The following is a 9,289-nucleotide window of genomic DNA, read 5'->3' as shown; positions in this document are numbered from 1 at the left end:
CTCTGTGGCTTGGTCATCTTGGATCCTGCGGCGATAATGAGCAATAGTCCAAGGTGCCGATTCCTGTTTCCTCTCGCTGTATGGACACAGGTTGGGGTTTACTGAGTCATATGGTGGCTCTAGTTGTTAACTTTCTGCGTAGTTACCAGACCATTTTCCATGGTGACTGCAGACATTTGCATACCTACCCTCAGTGAACAAGGTTTTTTCCCCCCTCCATGCTCACTATTGTTGAATTCCTTTCTAGTATCAAGTCTGTTTGAGACAGGGTCCACTGTGTAGCCCACGAAATTTTTCGATCACAGATGTAATCAATGGATGATCATTTCAGTTAAGATTAAAAAGATGATTGGAATTGAGCAGCATTTCGCGGGCCATGTAGAAGCCCAGTGCAAGGAAAGTTAATTGAAATTTAAAATTAAAAAGAAAATACCCGCCAGGTATGCACATCTAGGCAATCTAGTTCCAAACCACAAGGGGGCGCCATTGGATTTTGAAAGAATTGCGTTACTGTTGGCGCGTTTCCTCTTTTGCAATGAGCTGATGACTCCCACTTTGCAGAGCAGTGGGGAAGATGAAAAGGTATAGTTATGAAAATGAGTCCTGAGGGCCCATCTTTAGTTATCTTAAACCTGAATGGCTGCTGTTGGAAAGTGAGACCAAGGAAGTCCTGTTCAAATCAATCCCAAATGCAGACCTTTCTTGGGCTTTGCCTCTCTTTGCGAGGGGTCAGAGTGCTAGGAGTATGGAGAAGCTTGAAGTCAGCTCTCAGTTCACCTTCTCCTTGAAAAATCAGACAAAACCAGGTGCCTTAGTTAGAGAAAATCCCTCCTCCTCTTTCTGTTCCTCCTCCCGCCTCTTTCTCTTTCCCCTTCCTTTCTTCCTCTTCTTTATCTTGCTAAATGCTGAACACACTCCTAGAAGATTCTCAACATGGTCCAAATAGTGAGAGAGCTCCACCCCAAGACCACATTCCTAAGGCAGGATCTTTCTAAGAGAATGAGAATCCCGGCTGCATTCGCTTCTTCTGCACATACTTACAATCAGACAGGAGCCAGGTGCCGAGTATTTGTAAAGTGCGGGGCTGATGTGAAGGGGATCTTTAATCGTGGCTGGCATCTGCGGTCTGTTAAAGTGTGAAGAGGCAGCAGCTGCACACGCTCCCACAAAGGGTCGGATTTATAGATCTAGCTAAAACTAGCTGTGGACGCTAAAAAAAAAATCCATCAAATTAACAGGAAGAAAGCTGTTCCTAGATGGCTCTTATGAGGCCACCCATTGCCCCTTTTTGGCTTAGGGGACATGAGGGTGGCCCCTGTCCAGCCCACATCCCCTTTACTTTGCACCCAGTGGCCCGCTGCTGAGTGTGTTGATTGTGAAGGGTTCACACACGTTCCCAAGCCCATTTCCTGAGCTGCTCTCAGGATGGAGCTGCCACAGTGCAGCAAGCCTGGGCATTCAGCCTGTACTAGACTCATCAGAAACCCAGTGTGGGCTCACTGCTGCCTCTCCCTAGTCAGTTTCCCTCTTGGGTCTTCTTGAAGAATACACTCCTACTAAGTCCCATGCACTCACTCCCTCGGCCTGTCTCAGAGTCTGCTAATCAAGTGGTAAGTGTCCATGGCATTGTAGAACTTTGTAACAGCCTACACAGAGACCGTGCATGGGTAGGATGGCTAACTGCACTCTGTACAGGCAGACTCCAGCCATCATAGAGGCTGTGTGTGTGTGTGTGTGTCTGTGTCTGTGTGTCTGTGAATATTTCTTTCTGTGTGTGATACATTCCACTGTACTTTATATCTACTTACACATGGCATTTCCCCCCCTGAACCAGGGTTTCTCTGCATAGCCCTGGCTGTCCTGGAACTCTGTAGACCTCAAACTCACAGAGATCCACCTGCCTCTGCCTTCTGGAGTGCTGGGAATAAATGCATGCGCTGCCACTAGATGTTAGGATTCTGCTTTAGTCTGCTTAGCTGTGATGTCATTGCTTACCTGCCATGGGGCGTGGCCTTGCCCAGGGCTTTATAAAAGGACAAACCTTTCTCTTAGGCACTCTCTCTCCTCTCTCTTCTTCTCACCTTTCCTCTGTCTCTGTCTCTCTCTAGGGTACCCTTCCTCGCCCCCTTTCCTTCTCCATCCACGCTCTTTTAATAAACCCCTCTACAACATCTGGTACCTTATTATCTTATCTTATTGCCTTATATCTTACATTTAATCGTAAAACTAGACATTGCATATCCTACCCTCTTGTTCTGTCCATTCATATCACATCCCAACAATTTACTTTCATCTATACATACAGTTGTGGAGAAAAATATGTAAGATTTTAATCTATGAAGGTAGCTCTTTTGGCCTAATGTACTCAACTAAGGCAGTGGTTATGCTTTTGCTGTAAATTAATTTTTAAAAACTATATGTAAATTTTTTGTTTCTGATTTTCTTTTTAAATAAAAAAGTCTAAGTCATTGAGTTCCTGGGCCATGAAATACTGTGCATTTATCTTCCTAAAGATTTAAAACACATCCATATCCATATGAATATGTATATGTGCATTCATACATATGTACACAAATAGATATGGATATACCCATTGTCTCTTGGTGTTTGAATCCTTCTGGCAATATTATATTAGGAGCTAACAAACCCCACCTCTCGATTCTGAGTTGAAGTAAAAAGTCATCTTTATGGTAGATCTCAGTGTTTGAACACACTTGCTTCCTGTAGTGGAAGCTTTTCTGTTTACTTGAGGCTTTATGATGAATTTTTGAGATTTTTAATGGCATTGGACTCGGGATTGTCAGTCTAAGAGAGATGTGCAAGGCAATAACTTGCCGATGGGAAATGACAGGAGGGGGCCATTGGCTCGGGCCCCCATAAACAATGCCAGCCGAATTCCTTTGACCAGTCAGGAAGCGACAAACCCGCAGGAAAACGGGAACTGAGTGTTAGTGATCTAATGCATGCTACTGAAGGCAGTGCAGCCTTGGATCTGGCTTCAAATATGTCTCCTACCCTATCTCCCCAGGTTGAATGTTACAAATTAAAATACTGGTGTTTTCGGACCTTTGCCTTCAGGCACAGTAGGAATGGTTCTGGGAAGAAGTGGGCTGACTTCTCATGGTTTTATTATGCATCCCGGTATTATAGACGGAGATTCTAAAGAGGAAATAAAAATCATGGCATGTGTAAAAAAGGAGATGAAAATCAATGCCGGGGATAGAATTGCTCAACTCCTACTGTTTCCTTACATTAAGGGCAAAGCCACTCCAGTGGAAAGGACTGGTGCGTTCGGAAGCACAGGGACCCGTGTGTTCTGGCAAACAGTAATTAATGATCAGAGACCTAAGTTAATTGTACAATTGAATGGTGTTAAAATAGAAGGCTTGGTAGACAGCGGAGCCGATGTCTCCATCATTTGCCAGAAGTCTTGGAACCAAAATTGGCCACTTGAGAAGGTTTATACCGAAATTGTAGAAATTGGTAAGTTATCTCAAATAAAACAAAGTGTACAGTGGCTTGAGTGTGTGGGATTAGACGGGCAGATAGGGAGGCTGAAATCCTATGTGGCTGACTTCCCATAAATCTATGGGGAAGAGACCTCTTACAGCAATGGGGTACTCAGATTACTATTCCTGCAAAATACCGAGATAAACAAGGTTGAAACTATGGGTGAATTGGCACGTGCTTCTGGGGAAGAGATTCATGTAAGTGATCAGGGGCGACCACAAGTTACTCCCATTCTCCAACCTCAGAAACTCTTCAGGTTTAGAGTGTCAAAAATTTATAAGAGGGGGCCCCTGCTGAGATACCAACCGCCTTGCCCTAAAAATGGATTTCAAACAGACCTGTATGCAGGAGCAGTGGCCCTTAACAAAAGAAAAGTTACAGGCGCTTCACGGTTTAGTGAAAGAGCAGCTGGAGGCTCAACACACCGAAGAATCTTCCAGTCCCTGGAATTCCCCTGTGTTTGTGTAGAAAGAAATCAGGTGGATGGAGAATGATAACAGATTTGAGGGCCATAAACAAGGTGATTCAACCCATGGGTTCGCTTCAACCTGGAATTCCTTTGCCTTCCTTGCTACCTAGGTCTTGGCATATAATTACAATTGATTTAAAAAAGATGGTTTTTCACCATACCTCTACATGAGAAGGACAGGGAAAGGTTTGCTTTCTCAGTACCTACTCTGAACAGTAATTCTCCAATGAAGAGATATCATTGGAAGGTACTTCCACAGGGAATGTTGAATAGCCCAACTTTTATGCCAGTATTTTGTGCAACACCTTTAGAAATAATTCGTAAGGCAGTTTGCCTCAATCTATTATATACCATTACATGGATGATATTCTGCTAGCTGATTCTGATCCTAGTGTTGTAGAGAAAAAATGTTTCAGGAAGCACAAAGAATTCTACCATGCTGGGGATTACAGATTGCTGTGGAAAAAAATACAAAGAGGAGATTCAGTTACTATTTAGGCTATAAAATAACTGAAACAAAAATTCGACCACAAAAGGTTACAGATCCGTAGAGATCAAGTGCAAACTCTTAATGAATTTCAAAGATTATTGGGAGATATTAACTGGTTAAGGCCTACAATCGGGTTAGCTACTATGAGTTTAAGTACTTGTTCCAACTTTACAAGGGATTGGATTTAACAGTCCTAGATGTCTGACCAGCTGAGGCAGAAAAGGAGTTAATTCCGGTGGAGCAAAAACTTCAAAAGGCATATGTGGATAGAATTGATCCTGAACTTGGTTGCATTCTGGTTGTTTTGCCTTCGAAACATTCTCCTACTGGGCTTCTTATGCAAAGGGAAGACAGGATCATAGAATGGATATGCCTGGCAAATAAACAGAGCAAAAAATTGAAAACATACATAGAGAAAATTTCTGAATTGATTACAAAGGGAAGAATAAGATTGCGCCAACTGTCAGAGATGGACCTGACGGAAATTGTAGTGCCTCTTACTGATTCTGAGATTATGTCTTTATGGGTAATTAATGAAGACTGGCAAAAAGCTTGTAGTAACTATTTGGGAGGCATTAACAATAGATACCCAAAAAGCAAACGTATACAGTTTATAAAAAGAACTAATTGGATCCTTCCACGTATTGTAAGAGGTCACCAATCTCAGGGGCACTCCACCTTTTTCACTGATGCAAATAAATCAGGTATGGCTGGTTATACGTCTGAGAAAATGACCAAGGTGATTAAAAGCCCATTTACCTCAGTTCAAAAATCAGAATTATATGCAATCCTTATGGTATTGTTAGATTTTCCTGAATCTCTTAATATAATTACTGTCTCTCAATATGCTGAAAGAGTTGTTTTGCATATAGAAACTGCTGAATTTACTCGTGATAACACAGAATTGACTACCTTATTTATAGAACTGCAACAGGTCATCAGAAGCAGAAATTATCCTTTGTATATTACTCATATTCGATCCCATACAGGTTTACCAGGCCCATTGGCACAAGGAATGAAGAGATCACAATTATTGGATAGGTAATGTATTCGAAGCCTCAAATTTTCATGAAAACATCATGTCAATGGTAAGGGGTTGAAGAAAAGATTCTCTATCACTTGGCAACAAGCCAGAGAAATAATTAATAAGTGTCCTACATGTTCCTTATATAGTCAACTACCATTACCTGTGGGAATTAACCCTAGAGGTAACAAAAGGAATGAAATTTGGCAGATGGATGTGTTTCATTTTGCAGAATTTGGGAAAATGAGGTATGTGCATCATACCATTGATACATATTCAGGTTTTCAATGGGCAACTGCTTTAAGTTCTGAAAGGGCTGACTGTGTGATTACTCATTTGCTGGAAATAATGGCATTTATGGGAATACCTGCACAAATTAAGACTGACAATGCTCCTGCATATGTGTCCCTTAAGATGAAAAACTTCTTTATGTATTAGAATATAAAACATGTTACTGGTATACCTCACAACCCCACAGGACAAGCAGTTGTGGAAAGAGCTAATCGTACCTTAAAAGAAATGCTTATTAAACAAAAAGGAAGGGTAAAGACACCCAGGGACAGATTAAATAATGCTTTGTTGACTCTAAATTTTCTTAATGTGAATGATGAAGGGACGTCAGCTGCGGAGAGACATTGGGTGATAGAAAAAACTGAGGAGTTGGGACAACCAATATTCTACAAGGACTTGTCAAGTATGAAATGAAAACCTATGGTAGTTTTGAGATGGGGTCGTGGGTATGCGTATGTCTCCACAGGAAATGAAAAAATATGGCTACCAACTAAACTTATAAAGATTAGATCTGACCATATAGCAAGTGAGTCTTAAGAGCTACCTGGTCCTTAACAACTTGACATTGTTTCTTACAGCTTGGAGAACGAATGCCCTCTTCTGTCCTGTTGGTGTATATGCAGGTAGAGCCCTGTATTTGCAAAAAGCAGGACAATGCTGAAGACAAAGCAGGCAGCATGGGTGATTTAACCCCAAAAGCATGCCTCTGGCACCTTGATCAAGGTGCCTCAACTGATGTTTCCTTGAAAAATTATACATGTACTAACATCCGTACTAATGATTTCAAAAGTCTGCTTACTTTCAGAGCAAAAAACAGGACAATTATGAAGATCGAACTTCTGCCTCTGGCACTACTGCTTCTTCCAGAAATTGCATGCATATTAACAATAAATCGGCTAGCCAAAAGGATCGATCCCAAAAGGACTGGACAAAAACAGCTAGCTTTTCCAGCGCTTGGCCAATATATTATTTTTCTAGGGTACCCAAAAAAGATTTTTCTCCTAAATAGCATAAAGTAATTTTGAGAACACGACGCCCCCATTCCCAGTAGGTGGGATGGGTGTTTTTGGTGGGTTACCAATGCTCATCTTTGCCTAACGGGGTTAGTTACAATTACTAAAAGTTCATTTGGGGGTTTCTTTATTCTATCTTTGTTTCTCTCTTACTTTCTATCCCTTTTAATATTAAGGGAAAGGGGGGAAGGAAGGGAGGATACATGTTTGTAAAATAAAAGGTAGATTATTGAATCTACTAACTTCAAAAATCTTACATTGGTATTGTAGATTGATGAAAATTTAAGACTTTTGATTGATGGAAATTTAAGATTTCAACTTTTGCTTCATTGATAAAATTTAAATTGTATATTGTCATTCATTTTTGCCTTATGATTGTATGTTATATGTTGACAAAATATTATATTGTATGTTAGAAACTTAAGTTCATTTTATTCAATGTTTATTTAATGTATTATTCATGTACCACTATGTCTTAGGAAAAACTGTTCAGGAAGATCAGGATAAAAGTTGGTATTTAGTTACTAGAAATCCTACTAGATATAACTTACTTGTCAAGTTGTTTAATTTCTTGTATATGTCTTCAAAGGAATAGATTGATAAACTGTAAGAATAGATAGGTTGGTCTTCAAATTCTTCAGAGATCCACAGAATATGGCATATTAAGGATGAGGATTTCCTGACAGAGAGAGACATCGCTCTCTGGCTGCTTCTCCATTTGCATCATTGAAGATGGGGCTTCAAGAGACGCAGGTGACAGAATGGTCACTGGACGGAGAAACTGCTCTTATCTCTACTGGCTGATGACAGGCTGACTGGCTGCAATGATCAACAGTGATGCCTGGAAAGTGACTGTCCAGCTTTGAAGAGACTAGATGGACCAGACCGTCGGATTTCCTGCTTCAAAAAGCAGTTTGTTGGATGTTTTGGGCCGATAAGGATGAAGACTGATTGCCCCAATGAAGGAGAGAATCCGGTGACTATCCAGGAGGTCTGCTCTCTGTGTTCTATGCAACTTGGAAGTTGCCTGCCAGCACGTCCTTTATTAGATAGATTTTCCTTCTTGGGTCTCTGATGGGATTGAAGACTAGATAGCCACAGTGTTACTAGAAGCTTTAGTTTAAGAATTAAAAACACATTTATAGATTGATAATTACAATTTCTCATGAAAGAAAAGGACTCTCTTTGGTAGGATAGTGGAATACTTTCTCTCAGATTAACAAGTATAAAAGGACTTGGTTATGTACTTGATACCTGATGATTACGTATATATGTATATGTGTGTATATAGTTCTTATTTTTTTTTTTTTTTAAAGAGAAGGGGGATGTGTGGGAAAGAATAAGCCTTGTCACAGGTGGGAGCAGTCTTGGCAGGCTTTACCCTTGGGGCACCCCATGAATACCTTGTGACAGACTGAGTGGAGCCATCCTGGCTCTGGAATTCAGGAAGCAGACCTGGGAACCCCACCTGGACTATTGTCTTTCTAATTGACCCTCATCGGGAGAAGGAGACGGTCCTTCCCACGTGACTCAGGCAGTTGGGGGTGAGAGAACAACAAAGTCAACAGGGCGTGAGAGCGTAGAGAGAGCGTGTAGAGCAGCGGACCAGCTGGACCAGCACGCGGGCCAGAGAGACACCTAAGGACCCTTCCCATGGAACGGCTACCGGAAGGTTCACTCTTTTGTCCCTTTAGCCTTTTTCCTTCTTGTATAAGCTAGTTGGGTTGTATAATAAAGTTTAATTGCTAGAAACAGAGTCAACAGTAGTGGAAGCTTTTCTGTTTACTTGAGGCTTTATGGTGAATTTTTGAGATTTTTAATGGCAATTCTGGAGAGACACTACACTACACTCAATGACTGTGGACTTGCTCACCGACTTGTTGACTTAGAGACATTTCTCCTTTCTTCCAGGCAGCGCCTTCTGTCTGCCCCTGGGTGGAGAGTGTGGGGAAGATTGGAGTCTGAGAAAATCCCATCAGTAATTAACACCCAGCCAGACTTCACTTGCTCCTTGGGGTAATTCTGAATGCCCAAGGAGCCTTTCTTACCAAGGAGCTCAATGAGAGAATCCAACAAAACCAAGTGGTGGGGAGGCAGGAACTACAGCGCACCCTAAACACCTGCACTTACCTACCTACCTACCTACTACCTACCTACCTACCTACATACATACAACACACACACACAGTTTGGCAAAACTCAAAAAACTTTGGACATCTGTGAAGAAGGTTCTAGGTTCAGTGCTAGGTCTGGAGGGAGAAAAGAGTTCCAAATTAATGGATCTTATTTTCTTAGATTTTCCAAAGTAAAACTCACCTCTAGGTGGCCCTCAAACTTGAAGACTCAGCACAAAATTTACTCTTGTTTCTTGAAATTCTATCAGCACCACCACCCCCCATGCTGCCCCCCCTTTAAATCACAAAATAACAAGGTCACTGGTCTGCTCCGTGTTCTTCCCAAATATGCAGATGCTTTCTGTTCCCCCACCCACC

This window comes from Acomys russatus, chromosome 5, assembly GCF_903995435.1.
Source record: "Acomys russatus chromosome 5, mAcoRus1.1, whole genome shotgun sequence".
Lineage (NCBI taxonomy): Eukaryota > Metazoa > Chordata > Mammalia > Rodentia > Muridae > Acomys > Acomys russatus.
This window is presented reverse-complemented; position numbering follows the sequence as displayed.